At 47.0% G+C, this 17,509-nt stretch overlaps 1 long non-coding RNA gene across 2 annotated transcripts in view; it reads left to right on the top strand.

Annotated features, from left to right (window-relative positions):
* The window catches only part of LOC140687832 (uncharacterized), a 40,278-nt gene that overhangs the window by 3,856 nt on the left and 18,913 nt on the right, over window positions 1-17,509 (top strand). For both annotated transcript variants that reach the window (XR_012062450.1, XR_012062449.1), the window contains exon 2: window positions 14,102-14,188. This is a non-coding gene — a long non-coding RNA (uncharacterized lncRNA). The remainder of the gene's footprint in view (window positions 1-14,101; window positions 14,189-17,509) is intronic.

Below are 17,509 nucleotides of genomic sequence, written 5' to 3'. Positions count from 1 at the left end.
GATAACATGGCTAAATTGTAGTCACATTTGAATTTTAATTTAGTTGGGTTCTCACTTATTTGCAAAGCTAACAACTTTATATGAGAAATATTACAAATATTCAGACACTCAAATATTGATTTTCATACGAGCTTTTTAGCATTTTAAGATAAATTTACATTTTTTTTCTATTAGCATCTCTTGGAAAAGACTTAGTGCCTTTTTTAGGTTGTCTATTCATGCATGTGTGAGAGACGTTACCCTTTGGGGAATTTTCTGAGACTCACATTTCTGTAGAAGCTCTTTTCAGATATACTTAAAATCTGTTCTCTTGAGAATTTTGGAAAGCAACCAGGTAGTCTAGCTTCATTCATTGGAGACTAAGCTTTGCCTCACTTGTGGGCAGCAACTGTAAAACTGACAATCGATTTTGTATAAAGTGTATCATGTCACTTATAGAGGAATCTGTTTTTAAAGATTTTCTCATCACCACAGTCATCTTGCTTTCTTTTATAAAGTTCAAATTAGCAGTTGTTTGGTTTTTCTTGGTGGGGGGCAGGTAATAAGGTTTATTTATTATTTAAATGGTGGTACTGGGGATTGAACCCAGGACCTTGTGCACACACTCTACCACTGAGCTATGCCTTTTTTTTTTTTTAACAGACTAATTCTTTGCCTTCTAAAGGAAACAAACCACCTTTCCTACGACAAATCCTACAAAATGCCCTGTGAAACATGGGAATTCTCTGGAAGTGTGATTTATGGTAATACTCTGTGACAGATCACCTTCTGTTTCTTACCAGTTATGAGGGTTAACTTTCAGGAATGAAGCTGTCATGTTGTCTGGATGTTTTAGGATGATCTGTTGAACTAGCTTCCTAGAGTGATAGTGAGAGCTCTTATTTATTTGGAGTTTATTTACTTTTCCAGGAGCTTTGCTGGGCACTTGACAAACATCTCATTTCAGTAATTCTCCTGAAGACAAATTTGAAGTTCCGACTGACTGCTTTGAATGGGGAGTTAGAGCTGCTGTCTCTTGTTTGTCCAGATCAGTGGGTTGCTTATAGAAAACACAGGATTTGCAATGTGATATGATGTCTGTCTGAAGCCTTGAGAAACTTAAACATAATTTACGTTGAGTTCTTATTTTCTGTAATTAGCATTGCAAGTTACTGGTTTCATGTTGGTTTCTCCCGCCTGAAGTCAATTCCCCCAGGAAGGGACCCTGTCAGTTTTGTTCATCGTTGTGGGCAAAGTGCCTACTTACTAGGTGCTCCTTAAACATTTGTTGGGTGACTGAGTGAAAAACAGCAAGACTGAACTCCTCTTCCGTCCTCCTGCCCTGTCACCATCAACAGTTTTAGGTAACATGAGATGTTCAGCCACGGCACAGAGTCTGTTTCATTTGTTCAGATGACATGTTCCCTGCTGGTCAGAGTCAAGGTTTAGATTTTACGAGGGGGATGGAAGTAGTATGGCCCCTGAACATACTGAGCAAATATCCTGTCAGCCTCTTGAGAAGAATGGTGTATGTTTTGGACACTTTTCTTGTTTTATGATTTATTTTCCCAGAATTTTGCGTTATCTTGGAACAAGCTTTACTGGCGCTTTTTTTCTCATTTGAAGTGAAGAGCCTCTGGTAGATGTTTTTATTTTATGTTCTGAATAACCCCGGAAGCAGGGAAGTCATCCTCACTCTAGCAGATTGCTGTGCTTGGTTACTGGGCACGTTATTTAAAATCATGTTTAGAATCTATATTCTCTTTCTGAAAGAGTAGTCTCAGGAGAGGCCATATGAATTACTGACACAAGTTACTGACTTACAGTGGGGATGCTTTTAAATAAAATTTTTTAGTTTCAGCAGGCTGTAATCATAGACTATTGGTAATAGTTTTTACTGTTTAGGGAGATTTATTGCATTTCTGAAATGATTGTGAACGCTGCATGGGTGTGATAGGAAGGAAGAAGACTGGACTAGGATTTTGTTGATTTGGTTACGTTTCCCACTTGTCTCAGAGCTTTTCCGTGTGATTTTAGGTAAGTCACTAACATCTGGATCATCATATGATCTATTTCCTCGATCAGGATGCTTGAGATCAGTGAAAGTGGGTGCTGTTAAGTAACGATGGTGGACAGCAGATATAACCCTGATGTGTGGGCAGCCTGCTTGGTGCTAGTCTGAGACGACGGTGTCAAAGTGCACACCCTTGTGTCTGAGGCCCTTCCGAAGTCGGGAGTCCTTCCCTCTCCGGACAAGACTGTAGACTGTGTTGTTTACAAAGAGATAGAAACTGCAAGAACCAAGCTTCTCATCAAAGGCCTCGCCTCCCTTTTATTCCCTACGTGGTCCCTGCGTCCTGCTGCCCCCTGCCTGGAGGTGGGGTTCTTCTGTTGTCTGGGTCGCTCTGATTCCAAGTCTGCCGTGGCTCCGTCGCAGTGGGAGGTGAGGGGGTGGTGCGTGTGGCAGAAGGGTTTGCTGTGCTTCAGGGCTGAATCTGCAGGGCCAGTTGGCTGCAGGGAGGTGTGGGAGGAAGGGAAGTGCTCTACTTGCTTTTTCTGTTGCACTTAGTACGTGAAACTGGGTGCGTGGTCATGTCTTATTTTATGTTGTTTGAGCTTCTGAAAGCGAGCTTCTGAGTATTAGTAGAAACGTGAGGAAGCAGCCGGGGTCCAGAGCAGGAGGTTGGCAGGCTGCTCGGGCAGCTTCCCTGTTGCAGCTCCGTGGCCCGTCCTTTGGGTGGGGCCACAGCCTGCAGGACCTGGGTCAGGACAGCCATGGTCCGGTCCCTCGGCTTGCCCCCCGCCCCAGACGGAAGAACGACCACCTGTCGGGGGGTGCGGCGCTGAGCCTCGTGTGACAGGTGCTCCTGAGGGTCACAGGCAGCACTGAGGGGCCTCTTCCTTTCCAGGTGTCTTCGAATCCGTGGTCAGGCGCTGTGAGACGTATGTCTTACCTTCTTTCTTGGTCCTCACACTGAGTGAAGTCAACATTGTTACCCAGGTTTTACCCCAAACAGAACAAAACCCCTGAAACTAGAGAACTTGAACAAGTGGTCCCGGTTCACATGGCAGATGGATGTTTGAACTGAGGGCCACTTGTTTCCAAAATGCTTGTATTTTCCAGATTTCATGGTGCCGTGTTTGATTTGGTGATATGACGTCTGTCTGAAGCCTTGAGAAACTAAAGCATAATTTACATGGAGTTCTTATTTTCTGTAAGTAGCATCCTCTTACAGTGACCCTCCTTTACTCTTGGTAAGCATTCTTTTCAAGCCCAGGTTTTTTTGTGTTTGCTTTTTGGCCCGTCAATGACAGTGGTTTGTAAATTGATCCTACATGTCAGCTTTTGTATCATTTACTTGCAAACGTGTTTAAGACAGACTTCCTGCTTGAATCTTGTGATTGGCGTGACTTGTCACTGCTTTATCGGCTTGTGTGTCATCGTGCTTCCCTTTGAGGCCTGGTCAGGTGGTGGCAGCCCCGGGATCTGAAAGGCTGCTACAGCGCACTAGACAGGAGAGAGTGCGAAGTACGTCTGCGCCCTGGCAGTTCTCCCTCTTTTCCCTCAGTATGTTTGTAATAGTTTTGAGGTTTAGACGTTGAGGATATCGCATAGGATTTGAAGTCAGTATTCAGAGAAAACAGATACTCTGCACCTCAGTCCACATCCTGCCCTCTTCTTCTCTAGGAGGACCGGAAAGTTCCGCCACTTCCAGAAAGAACCACTATCCAGACTATTCCTTCCTGGTGTCTTTCAGTTGGGATGTCTGTGAGTTTCTCCACTGGGTTTGGGAGTCATTTGATTCATAAAGAGGAAGTGTTTCAGAGGCATAATTTATCAGACGCTTTATGACCAGAGAGCAGAATATAGGCCGGGCAAGGGGAATGAAACCTGATGTGCTGAACGTGCACGTTGTGCTCTGCACCTGACCACCCGCACCCCCACTTTAGTTTCCTCGAGAACTGCGAGAGAGGTGGCGCTGCCCCCTTCCGAGAGGTGAAGGGACTGAAGCGCGGAGGGTGTGACTTCTGGAAGCGGTGAGACAGGAATCTGCACCTGAGCCGCGGGACTCTGAAAGCTGCAAGTGTGTGTGTGCTCGGGTCTGGGTTCCTTCTTTGCCCTCGGCTGAGCGACGATCTTCCCGGCAGGCGGGGCTGAAGCTGTGCGCCCTTCTTCCTTCACATTCAGATTCGTCAGTTCTGTCTTTGTTAGAGTGAGGCACGGCTGGCAGCTGTGTTTCACAGCTAAGCCATGATCTTCTCCACAAGCTGGCCATAACAGACGTTTGTTACTGGCCTCGGAAAGAGGGAGGTTGTCACACAGCTACGGGACTTGGAGAAACCGTGTATCAGCTGTGTCCTGCGTGTGCAGAGGTGTGTTCCTTTGTACTGCCCGTGGCTTGGCGGACCCCCAGGCTGACACAGCTCTCAGTCTTGATTACCTGCTGGACTGGTGGCTTTATGTCTCATTCATATTAATCTTGGTAGAACCCTGACGAGGTAAAGTTTTATACCTGGGGAAGCTGAGGCTGCAGAAACTCTCACAAGGGGGCCAAGGACACACAGCTGGTTGGCAGTGAACAGGGACCTGAACTCTCGCCTGCCTGTCTGGAAGCTGGAGCTCTTCTCTCCCCCGCAGCCCTCCCTCCCTCCTAGCTCTGGGTAGCAGAGGGCCAGGCTCAGACGTCCTGTCTATGTCCATCTGAACTCGCGTCCCTGTAGCTGTTCCCAGGTTGTGGTAGCTGGCAGATGGGTGGCTTTGGTTTCCGTAGCCCGCTGGTTCTCTACCCTGGCCTCACATCACACACCAGAGAACCTTTCAGAAATACCTGTATTCCAGTTCTGCCCACATCTATGCAGTCATGGGCTCTGGTCCTGGGGCCCACGGTGATGTCTTTGAAAAGCATCAGGGGCTTCATGGCGCCACCAGGATGGAGGCCCACTGCTGTCGGCCCACGTCCGATGGGCCCCTCCACGTTTCGGTGCCCATGCAGGTGGCCCATTGCCAGTTCGTACCCGCACTGCCGTGGGGAAGCCCTGAATTAGCACGGTGATGCAAATACCTTGAGGAAGAATGGTTGTCACTTCCCGTCCCCATGTCCCAGGTCCTGGACCACCTCAGATGACCCTGGGCAGGTGTGTTCAGAGGTCCCCTCGCCAGCCCCTTTACAGGAGGGAGAACCTAGTCTTAAGGGAGAATAAATCCTGTACTTGAACTTTTCCTACCTGAAGCAAGTTTTGGAACTGACCCTGTCCATAATCTTGAAGTACAAGACAGCTAATGTCACAGCAAGATGTCTCGCTGCCCCATCTAACCTTTCTACTTGAGACATGTGTGCCTTATTCTTTCAGACTCTAACAGCAGCTTTATAAAGCAAAATCTAATTTTGCATATATAAAGGCCTGAATTCATGTCTTATCAGAACTGGTCTTAGCAGAACTTTGTGTGGGAGGTGTGAAGATAAAATTTCAGGAGTCTTTGAAAACGGTATTTCTTCTTTTTTTCTTTGAAAATAATATTTTTATTAAATAACATTTTGAATGATGATTTTGGATAAAAAAATAACACTTTGTATTTAAGAAGGAGATGTTCATATGAAGAAGTATTTGTAATAAAAGTGATGCTGGGGAGGAAATCGAGGTCATTTTTAAAACGATCCCTCAAAGGTGCTTGTAGCTTCCTCTGGGTTAGTGCCGGGTGACGTTCTGATGACACGAGTAGTCTTTTGGAGCATAAGCCAAAAAAAAAAAAAAGGTAAAGAAAAAAACATGGGTAGGACGCTAGCGATTTCGTGAAATTCGAGGCCCAGTTCAACAACCCTGGCAGTTGGAGAAGCGGTTTGAGAACTTGGCGTCAGCAGGGCGGGGATTTGTGAGCTGTCAATCCAAAGCAGAGGCTCTCCATCCAGGCTGAACGTCAGACTCATGACCCATGTCAGGGTTCCCCGCATAGCAGTCAGATAAAACCATCTGAGGAGCTTCCCAGGTAATTGTAACGTTCAGCCGAGATTGAGAACCACTGGCCTCTCAGCTGCCACCAGGGTAAGTGACTGATACGGGGACAGACGTGCCCATCAGTCATTTTGGAGTCCCGCAAGGCTGGCCTTCTGCGGTCCTGGAGGGCAGAGGCTGGCTCTGACCCTTTTCTGTCCCCCAGCACCTCTGCCAGGTGCACAGTGAGCATTTGCAAGTCAGTTTCATTTCTTTTAAAGTGTTCCAGAACTGAAGCTGCTCCTCAGATCAAACTGGTTTTATCCCCCAGATGAGCACAGTCCTAGGCACGCAGGCAGTAAAGCGAAGGCACATGGGAAACAGGATGGGCTGTTTTCCAGAGTGTGGAGCAGGGCAGGCAGGCCCAGCGTGGCGGGAGTGACTTTGTAAAGGTGGAGGGGAAAGCATTTCTGATCAGGAGGAGGAGGGATCCGTTTGTCTGGAAGCCCGGTGGGACAGGGAGCGCCCGGAAGCATTTCTCTGCCTGTTCTGTCTGGATCTTCCGGCAGCCCAGGAACAAAGGCGTGCTATTGTTGTACCTTCAAATGAAGTTACCCCTGCTTCTCAGGTGCAGGCTCAGGGTCCTCCCGAGTCCCCTTCGGATGCTGTGGGGAAAGGACAGAGCCGGGAGCCTGGGCTTTTCAGTTACATTTTTGAGGAAAAGAACTAAATACCAATTCCAAATGGGCGGCTCTAAGGACTGTTTAGTTACAACAAAAATGATTTTATTTACCAGAAGGGAACTAGCTGAGAAGCAAAGAAAATGCAGTAAAACTTGCTAAAGTTAAGGAACACCGACTTCCAAATGCTTTCAACGTGTGTTCTTGAAGTCAGATAATTTCCTAGATAATCTCTTCAGGGTGTGAAGGCTGCTGGCAATACTGATGCTAACATTTTTTTTCCATAATGGCATATTATCAGAAATTCCATGTTTAGAAATGAATGTGTTTAAGATTTAAAAGATTATGGACTTTTAAAAATTAAATCTTTTTCGTAATTTTTATAATATGGAAGAACATTGGTGTTTCCCCCTTGCTCAGCATTATTTAAATATTTTTTTCAGTAACACCCCAGCATCGCATTGTCAGTTTTCTCCCGTCGTTTCACAGCCTGCTGTGCCTCTGTGCGCATCATGAACGAGGAAGTCGACAGAGCGGGTCCTTGTGAGCTGACATCTTGTATCTGCTCTGTTTGGACTAGAACCCTAATCTTCAAAAGCATTTTCTCCCTGAAGTTATACTTTATCTGTAATTAATCTAAATTCTAACTTAAAATAAGGCAGCCATCTATTATTGACATTTTTTAAACTGTTAAACCCTCTGATCCTGAAATGGGTGAAGTAGAGAACGTAGCATTGGAAGCCCAGAGTTCAGCGGGGCTCTGCCGCAGGTGTGTGACCTGTGACCAGGTGGCCTTTTCCTACGTAGCTCCCCTTTTCAGTCCCAAATGGAACTGGAATAAGCTGTGCGCTCCTTACCTCTGGGGACATAGCCAAGATTAAGAACATGTTCTCATTACTTTGTGCCGTAACCTGAGTGGTTGTGGCTCACGCCCCATCTCCCACGCCCCCAGCTCTAGTAACTGTTGAGATCCTGACCTCCAGTGTGATGGTATTGGAAGGTGGGCCTTTGGAAAGTGATGAGGTCATGAGAGGGAGCCCAGTGATGGGATTAGTGCCCTTAGCAACGAGACCCCAGGGAGCTCCCTCGCCCCCCATCATGTGAGGATGCAGCCTGCGATCCGGGGAGCGGGCCCTTACCTGGCACCAGGTCTGCTGGCGCCGTGATCTCGGACTTCCCGGCCTCCAGAACTGCGAGATAAGTGTTTGTTGCTTGTAAGCCACCAGGTTTGTGGTGTTTTTCTTATGGCAGCTCGAACTGAGACAATCTGCCCTGGTTTTCTGAAAAAAGGATCTGCAGGGCGGGGTGGTGGTGTTGCCGTGAGTAACTAGGTCTGACAGGTACGGAGGTCACGGTGGTTTTGCTTTTGTTCCCTTTTGTGTGTGAGGTTCACAAGGTGCTGTAACATCAGAAGCTTATGCTTTCTACAAAAGTTAGTAAAATCAAGTGTTTGTACCAGGTTTTACCCACAGTGATAATGGAATGCTTTATTTGGAGGAAGCTTAATTTTAAATACGGAAATGTGTTGGGGCCCGAGTTTCTCTGCCCATGTGTTATGGCGTATGTGGATTCCTTAACACTGTCTTCAGTGACCTGTGACCTCACTGGGTTTTTCTGTTTAGTTAGCATTGGGCTTTTCTTCGTTAAGACTGAAAAATCAAGACCTGGCGTGATAGGTGTAATTTCCACATTTGCCTCCTAATTAACTGGGTAGGGGAAGGCAGCCTTTTTTCTGACAGCTGCCCTCACGTGGAAACTGCCCGCCCTGTGATGGCAATGCCTCCCCTGCCCGTGTTACTCGCGGCAAGAAGAGCCCGGCTGGTTAATATTCACAGTGACTCAGAAACCTCACTTAAGCCCATGTGTCTGCTGCTAAGAAGTAACAAAATTAATTGCTCTCTCTGTACCTGTCCGCTCAGAAGTTGGTCCTTCAGGAAATGAGATGACAGAAAGGCAGGTGATTGAGAGGGAGCAGGGGGCCGAGGATGACACGTGGACTGTTGTCCAGTAGATTTGGGTGTCAGGGAAGGGCTTTGCTCGGTGTTTCAGGTTTAATGAGACAGCTGCAGAATGTCTCGTCAGTTTCTGGAACAGGCTGAGCCCTTCCCACCTGAGCACGTGGATGCTCCGTTCCCTCTGTTTGGAAACGGTTCCTGTCCTTTTGAATGGCTTGTCTTTCTCATCTTGGCTTAAATGTTACTTCCTCAGACCGGCCTTCCTGGACTGCTCTTCTTTATCTAAAAATCAGGTCTGCTTTCCTATTTTATAGGTTTCTATTTCTCTCCTACCTAAATTCTCCGCATTACTCACTGACTCAGCAGAGGTGTTGAGTGAATGAAGAAAATGCTGGATCGCGTCAGGAAAGGGGCATGAGGTACCAGGAGCAGCTCTGCCCAGGATGCTCTCTGGGCTTATGGCGGTGTCGACACCCGCTTTGTCCAGTGTGGCAGCCACCATCCCGTCTTGAGCACTTGCAGTGTGGCTTGTGCAACTGAGAAACTGAACTTTTTAGTCTGTTTAATTAATTCAAATTTAAATAGCCACAAGTGACTAGTGGCTACTGTATTAGACAGCACAGATCTAAAGGATGTGAGTTTGTTAGCTTCCAACATTTAAAAATATTACCATAAGGGGGGGAGGGTATAGCTCAGTGGTAGAGTGCATGCTTAGCATACACAAGGTCCTGAGCACAATCCCCAGTACCTCTGAAAATAAACAAACATAATTACCTCCCCCACCAAAAAAAAAAATTAAAAAAAAATTAAAGTATTACCATAGAATACGAACCCATTAATCCCAGGTAATTTCTGTGGCCGAAAAGGCCTTCTAGAAGCAGTACCACATGTACAGCTCATGTTACAGTGTGTGACAGGTGTGTAACCGTCTCCTTGAGAAGCAGAGGAAGGTCCTACATCCTCAGTGACATTCTGTGATTTAGGATTGTCATTGCATTTTCCTTCCATTCTTTGTTTTTCACTTTTTTATTCTTTTAATTGCATTAGCTCTATAGGCTGGAGCGCTGCTGGGTTTTCGTCTGCGGGAGGAAGCGTCCGGGAGTGAAGGCTGGGCTTCCCCGCATCCCAGCCGCCTGCAGGCTCCCGTGCTCTGCTGCCCACGTCAGCGGGTCCCGACATGGTGGCTGCCTTGTGACTGCCCTGCGTGGATCTGCTTTTGGAGGCCAGAAGCTTTTCAAGTGAAGAATAGGATTAAAAAGAAGAAGAATTAGCAGATTAAACTTTAATAATATCTTAGTACTTTCTAAGTGAAGGTAGGATTAGGAAGAATGAATGATCAGGGCAAGCTTTAATAATGACTGTATTAGAGCCATCAGATTTAAACTGCTGACGTCTTGTCTGTGTTGTCTTAGTCAGGTGTTAAAATTAGAAATAAAAAGAACCAGTAGTTGCATCTTCTACTGTATTAAAAGTAAAATGATGCAGAGTCATGTTTTAAACATGAGAGTTTTAAAAATTGTGTTAAAATATATGTAATACAGTTGCCCGTTTTAACCACTTGAGAGTGTGAGGCTCGGTGGCATTCGTGCGATTACATCATTGCATTGCTGCCACCGCCCCATCCCTTCTCTAGAGCGTCTCCATCTTCCAGACTCGCTCACTGACCACTGCTCCCCACCTCCCCACCGACCGGCCCCTGTAACCACCGTCTCTGTGAATTTGATGATGAATTTTAAAATTCTTTTATGTAGTCTTTGTCCAGGGTAGTATGTAATACTGGTATCTATGTGCCAACAGGAATCGCCTCTTTTAAAATGACCCTGACCTAACTAAGTGCATGGTTGCCTTCCTTTGGGAAGCGTAGACACGTCTTGTTAAGGACCGGAAATCATCCGATTTAGTCGCTGCTCCCAGCCATCGCTAACCTTCCACGCTCACCCTGAGAAAGATCGTTTCTCTCATTTTAAAAGACAGTAACTCTAGAAAATCACTTTTAAGTGCCAGGTGCTAAGATGGCAATTGTGTGTGTGTTATGTGCTTGGGATTCCAGTCTTTTTACCAGTCTCCGTGGGCAAAGGCAAAACGAATCAGAAACAGTCACTTAATAGTCTTAATCCCAAACTAATAAGTTGGACTTCCATGGAATGCTTGTAGTGGTTCCTCAGGTCCTGCTTCTGGAGGTTTGGTGGATATGTAGGGTCATATTAGGACAACAGTGATCTGTTCCTATTTCAAGAATTTGTGTTGATGAGGAAGGAATGGTAAATTTTGTCAGACGTCTTCAGAGCCGCTGGGGGCTGATCATGGCTGCTTGTCCTCTGATCGGGGGTCCGGCAGAGGACCGGGCTTCCTCCCGTGATTCATCCTTGCGTTCTCCGCGTGGCCTTGGGGTGGTCTTCCCGCAGTGGTTTCGCGGTCCTGTTTGTTACGTTTTACTTGCGATTCTTGCAGATAGTTGTAAGTTGCGTCTTACTCATCACAGAAACAGCTTCTCAAAGGTCGAGAACTTTTTAGTGATCGTTACCCATCACCTCATTTGCGGTTTTGAATCCTCTTCAGTTGAGCTGTGGCATCTCACCTCCTGACCAGTGTTTTCACTCTCCTTGAAATGCTGCTCTTTCTCAGCTTCTGTGATGCTTGGAGCTGAGCTCCCCGCTCCCTGATGGATTCTTTCCTCGTGGGGCCTCTGTCTGTCTCCCTGGAGCCTCCCTCCTTGACCTGCTCCTCCCTAGTGTGACATCAGTGCGGAGGCCGTCGCCAAGCACGTCCATCCACACCTCCCGGCAGCACGGGCAACACAGTGCGTCTAAGAGAATCTCAGTCCTCACCCCCACCCTGAGTCAGCGCCTCCGCTGCGTGTGCCTGCTCTGACGCTTCCCTGCTGATCCCGGCTGCACCCTGCTTTGAGCACCTGCTGCGTGCCAGGCCCGGAGCAGCCAGGTACGAAGGAGGGCGAGTGGGGGCAAGGAGGGCAGGCAGCAAGAGCAGGTGCCCTTTCCAGAGGGAGAGCTGGGCACCAGTGCAAGAAGGAGTGGATGTGTCCTAGGAAGGAGGTGGGAGAGTTGCAGGGTTATTACCTGGATGCTACATCTCTGCATGAAGAAGAGTTATTTAAAAGCAAAAGCGAGCCATGTGGTTTTTGTAACGGAGAGACCAGATTCACTGCATCGGAACTCGGATGATTTATAAGGCTTTAAACCCCGGTGGAGGAAGAGTTATTACTTAGTAATATCATAGATATTCACTTTTGTTTAAAGAATCTTGGGAGAAGACGAATTAGAAACTTCAGGTACTGTGTTTTCTTCTGCCAGAGGGTTTGGTCAGATTACATTTCTGTCATCGGCGTTTTGAAGCTGAGGACAACAGAACTGTTAGAACATGAATTTTTAGAGCCAGTTTTGGCCACGGTGGAGTGACTGAGGCTGAAGGTCAACAGTGTGATTGATCTGCTGATTAGAATTCCTTTTAAAACAAATTGGAGGTGGCAGGTGTGCCCCCGGCAAAAAGTCCTGCAAGGAAATGAATCTCATCAGCATAGAAAACTTCTTGGATCATCAGAAAACGGTTTAATGTTTAAAATATAAATGCGTGCACACAGAGACGTGACCTGCATGGGAATTCCTGTTAGTGCTATTTTACAATGTAGTGTCTAGTCTGATCTTCCTGTTAAATTATACATAGGCACTAGATTGGGTATGTGTTTTATTTCTGCTTTAGTGGCTGGTACCCTAAACGTTAAATGTATTCATCAGTTCGATTTGTCCACTTTCTGTATTTCTCTGTATTATATTTGGGGTCTTCTCGGTGATTTGGATTTGTGATGAGTGAGGCGTTTGTGTTTGGGATCCCTGGCTTAGAGGGAGGCAGAGGGGCCAGGGAGGAAGCAGGGACCAGTGTTTAGGAAGGGAAGGGAGGAGTAAGGCACAAAGAATGGAGAAGGATGTGTATATGTTTGGGGGGGGTTGGGGGGCATCTGTTGTCCTGGAAAGAAGGGCGGGGTGGTGGTCCATGGAGAACTAAAATTTCTCAGGATCTTAATACATGTCAGACACCAAGCTATGCACTTTTGTGTGTATTACATCCTCATGATGACCTTGGCATGGTAGATACTGAAATTATTCGTAGTTTCAGAGGGAAAAAGGAAAGCAGGTGAGAAGATACCCAAAAAGAACTTCCGAAAGAAAAGAAAAGTAGTGGTGACGATGGTGACGATTGTGAGAAGCAAGGTTGCTTCAACGTGGCTGCGTGTTTCTATTCCAGTGTTTTGCGGGGAAGAGGTTGGGTCTTAGGTAAGAGTCACAGGTTAAAGCTGGTTATTAAGCTGGGGACATGGGGGCTAATTGAATCTCTACTTTTGTGTATGCTTAGAAATTTTCATAAAAAGAGGATTTTTAAATGACAAAGCAAAGAAGTAAAATAGTCTTGGTTGTGCTAAAAGGTGAAAGACTGTGGACAGTGGGGAACTTTCCTGTCTCCCCACCATCAGGCCGATGGAACAGCATTACCCTAGGAACCTGTTTTTGAGGCAGATTTACTAACAAACCATTTATGATTGTAAATCAACTGTACTTCTGTAAACACACACACATACACAAAACCCAAAGCATTTAGAACATAGGCAATATAATTAGTTTTTTTTTTTAACGTGGTCTCAGTTTGTGTGTGAAGACTGCAGAAATTAGCTGGTTTCTTCATCTGCATCCAGTTGCAGTGAATTGCAGTGGAAGTTTTGTGCCAATAAAAGAACGTTGATGCTAGAAGGAAGCCCAAGGCTGGAACCGTCTCACTGCAGGAGGTATACAACTCTGAAAGGACCAGCATCTAGTCAGTGAGCATCTGTTTCTGCAGAGCATGGTAGTGGGGCCCGGAGGGAGGGCCAGAGGCAGGCAGCTAAGACAGTGGCTGGCGTGCACGTGGAGGGTGTTCTCTGTGCCGGGCGCTCTGAACACTTCGCATGTATTCAGTCCGACAGCAACTCTAGGAGACAGGGGCTATTCTTCCTTATTTTCATTTTTTTATTGTGATAAAATGCACAAGACGTAAAAGTTGCTGACTAAACCATTTTTAATCGTGCAGCTCAGTGGCATTAAGTACGTTCACATTGTTGTGGAAGCCATCACCACCGCCCGTCTTCCCAGACTGAAACTCTGTCCCCAGAAAACACGCCGCACCCCCTACCCCCAGCCCCTGGTGCCCACCTCGCTCTCTGTCTCTGGGTCTGAGTACCTCACGTACATGAAAGCACACAGAATTTCTTTTCATAACTGGCGTATTTCATCTGACAAAGTACCTTCAAGGTTCATCTACGTTGTGTCGTGTGACAGAATTTCCTTGTTTTTTAAGCCTGACTCAGATTTCATTGTCTGGTTGTTCCACATTTTATTTGTTGTTATTTTGATGGACACTTGGGTGGCCTCCACCTTTTGGCTGTTGTGAATATGTTGCCGTGAACATGAGTGTGCAAATCTCTCTTCTAGGGTTTACTCTCAATTCTTTGAGGTTTATTCTCAGAGTGGAACTGCTGGATCTCATGGTAACTCTGTTTAATACTTTTAGGAGCCGCCAGACAGTTTTCTACAGCACCTGCTTCATTTTACGTTCCCATCCGCTGTGCACCAGGGTTCCAGTTTCTCCAGACTGGAGGTAGGTCCTATTCTTGTTTCAGTGTCACTGAGGAAGGAGGTACAGGGAAGTGAAAGGAGCTCGGCGCTCACGTGCAGACTTGAATTTGAGGCCTGCAGTCTGACTGCAGAACCTCTGAGGCTCAGAGAGGCTCAGAGACAAGGTTAGGGCACTGTCCGTGGGCTCAAACCCAGCCGCGGGTCTTCAGAGTTCATGTTTTACGCATCATACTCAGTGGTTGGTTTTTCTTTTTTCTTTCTTTTTTGGACAAAAGTGCCCTTTATGAATATTCCACATTTTGTAGAAAGGTATTATATTTTGGATATATGTGTTTTTTCCCTGCCTTTCTAAATTTATGCTTTAAAATGTTCTGTTATTTGAAGTATCTTTTAAGATGTATGCAATATGTTTGATTTTTCTTTTATTTAAATTTTTGGTTCAAATTTTGCCTTTAAATGTTTTGAATAAATATAAATTGATTTCTGCTGGAGTTTTGTGTATATCTCCACTCTACCTGTTTCTGCCAAAATTTTGATTTTGAATAAAACCAAGCAAAACTGTCTGAGTCAGATTTAAATTGGGGGAAACTTGGAGGGTGTCAGTCATAAACATTGTGGACCTTTCTTTGTTCAGATGAAGTGAATTTTCCGTCTTATCAGGAGAGGAGCAGCACCTAGGAAGTGTACCATCTTTCACCCCGTGTGTGTTTTGCCCACAGGGTTTGCATTCTTCCTCAGAGAGTGGGCATGGGAGACTTTGTGGTGTTCTGACAATTGTGCCACCCCCAGTGGCTCAGCTGGGCCCAGGTGTCAGCTCGTGTCACAGCCTGTCTCCAGAGCCCCTCCCATTGCTGCCAGGGAAGTGCCCCCCTACAAATGCAGACTGAGGGTCTCCTTGACCCTGCTCATCTGGGCAGGCCCTCTGGGTGGGTGACCTCTGCTGCATTTTAAGGATTGGTGGGGGGGGTGCCTGTGTGTGCGTGGCCCCGAGCCCCTCCCAGGTTGGGGGTGAGTGGCTTGTACGTATGCAGTCATAGCTGGGTGTGAGGTTTGGACCAAGGTCCCGGCGTATCCAGGACCCACGGTCATGTTCAGGTAGGCTCTCTGACCTGGACGGTGTCTTCAGAAGGCTCTGACTCAGTGGTTCCCAGCCTTGACTGTGTGCTGCCCCCACCTGCCGAGATTCTGAGGTAGGTGGCCTGGTGTGTGCACTGGCCGGTGGGAGTTTTAAAAAGCTTCACAGAGGGTTCTCAATGCATGGTTAGGTCTGGGATAGTTGCTCTAATTCCTCTTGAATACCTTATTCTTTGGCCTCTAGTTAAGATCTTTTGCACTGCGAAAGATCCAGAAATCTCTTTTCACAGGGCGTCCTTTCTAACAGGAATTGCTGGAAAATATTCCTCACACACACAGAGACTCTCTTCTATTTTGTTTATTTGTGTTGGAAGGTGATTTTCATATCCTTATGGCCACATCTGTGCATGTAGAGCTGGTCGCCGTAGAGAATGGGTCTCGCTCCCTCTGGGGGCCCTTGAGCCCAGGACTGTGGGGCAGGGACAGTGCTCTGCGGGCCTGGATTTCACTGCCAGCTCCCGGCACTGCGTTCTGAGGGCGGTTTCAGCCCATAAACTGAAGATTGTGCTGGGTTTGGGCCGACACTTCGGCAGTTCCTGAAGGTTCTCATTCCGAGCCTCCCCGCCTCTGCGTTTAAGCACTCAGCGTGCCACCGCTGCGGGAGCCCTGGCCGTGTCTCTGAGTGAACCGCGTGCGCACCGGGGGTCCCACCGGGGGTCCCTCGGGTTAGCGGGATGCTTTGTCTTAGACTCTCCTGGGCCCTCAGGGTTTGTTTAAAAAGACAGAGACGGGCCTGGCATCATCCTCCCTGTGTGACTGCAGCTTTAAGAGTATTTGGTTGAAAGTTCATTGAAGTTTAGAGATGAGGTTTGGGGTTTGGGGAAACAAATGTTCTCCTTGCTCTGGTTTTGTTTGAAAAATGAGTGTTTATATGTAAAATTTGAACACTGTCATTGTTTGCATTCTGTGTTTCTGTGTGAGCTCTGTCAGCAGTTGCAGTGGAAAGGCCGTGTGGTCCATGCAGCTTCTCTGCTGTGTTTCTTAGAGACTCACCCAAGAGCAGAAGGTGATGGGCTTACCCCACTTGTTGAGGACAAGGACCTCCTTACCCATCCCAGACCCTTTTCAGACACAGGCAGAGCAGAGACATGCATGCCTGTGTGTGCGCGTGTCCACGTATGCAGTGTCGGCGTGAGTAAGCGGTCCTCTTGTTTGTAGTCATACGTAGCTGCTGCTTGAGCGTGGCGGCACAGAAATTCTCTTAGGGACCTGCCATTGGGCCTCCTTGTGTTTTTGAAGAGAGCACATTTGGGTTTGACATGACTTCACATGTAGGTAATTTCAGGATAGTTGTGGGCACTGGAGTGGGAAGGTAGCTTTTTTCTCACATTTGTGTGGATTTCTCCCCTTAGTCAACTGCCTTGGCGACAGGTGTGTGTAGAAGTGGGCGGTGGAGCGAGGGTCCTGCTGGACGAGGGGGACTGATTGCTTAGATCAGAAGCAAGGGCATCTGGTCATTTCTGTTGTCTTGGAAAATGGAGGCGGGACTGATGAACACAGAAGAGTCTGCGGCTGAGAAGGCCAGGGTGCAGGGAGCTCACTGGAAGTTCTGAGAGGGCAGGGCTGTGTGTTACTTGCCCGGGTTTTTCCAACAGAGGATGCCTGGCAAAGACGAGGAGATTCACTGTAATCGTCTATCTCCTGTTCAACAAAACTGGAATAACACTTGTTAGTTTTAGAAAAACATACCTGTTTCACAGTTGTATTGGTAGCCCCTCCAGCTCTCCACCCTAATAGAGTATTTGATTATACACATCCTGAATGAAGGTGACACAAACTGTCACTAATAGAAGGGAACCGTTTCTAAATTTTTTTCTCTCAGAGATGATGCTGGCTTTGAAAGACCCAGGAGGTGGGGGTGAGGGCGGGGTGAGTGTGGAGGAGGGGCTGACAGAACTTCCTACAAAACAGGGGGCTACAGCTTTAAAGAGAAATTGCCAGTACCTTGCTGACTTCTTTATGTCAGACATCCAGCACGTTAAAAACTAAGTTAAGGCAACAGAAGAGTAAGCTACCCATTGCTGTAACCCCTGACCTTTTCTTAGTGACACATGGCTCTCATCAGTCCCTGGAGGTCAACAACCAGGGGCTCGTCAAAGGGAAGGAAGTCGCAGGGGGAACAGATGGGAGGAGAGACAAGAAAAACCATCCCAACTGCCCTGCACGTCCTTCCCTCCTGGGTGGGGCGGATGGAGCCCAGGTGTGTGAT

This window comes from Vicugna pacos, chromosome 20, assembly GCF_048564905.1.
Source record: "Vicugna pacos chromosome 20, VicPac4, whole genome shotgun sequence".
In the NCBI taxonomy this organism is placed as follows: Eukaryota; Metazoa; Chordata; class Mammalia; order Artiodactyla; family Camelidae; genus Vicugna; species Vicugna pacos.
The sequence above is the reverse complement of the archived record's forward strand: the minus strand, read 5'-3'. Positions and strand labels throughout refer to the sequence as shown.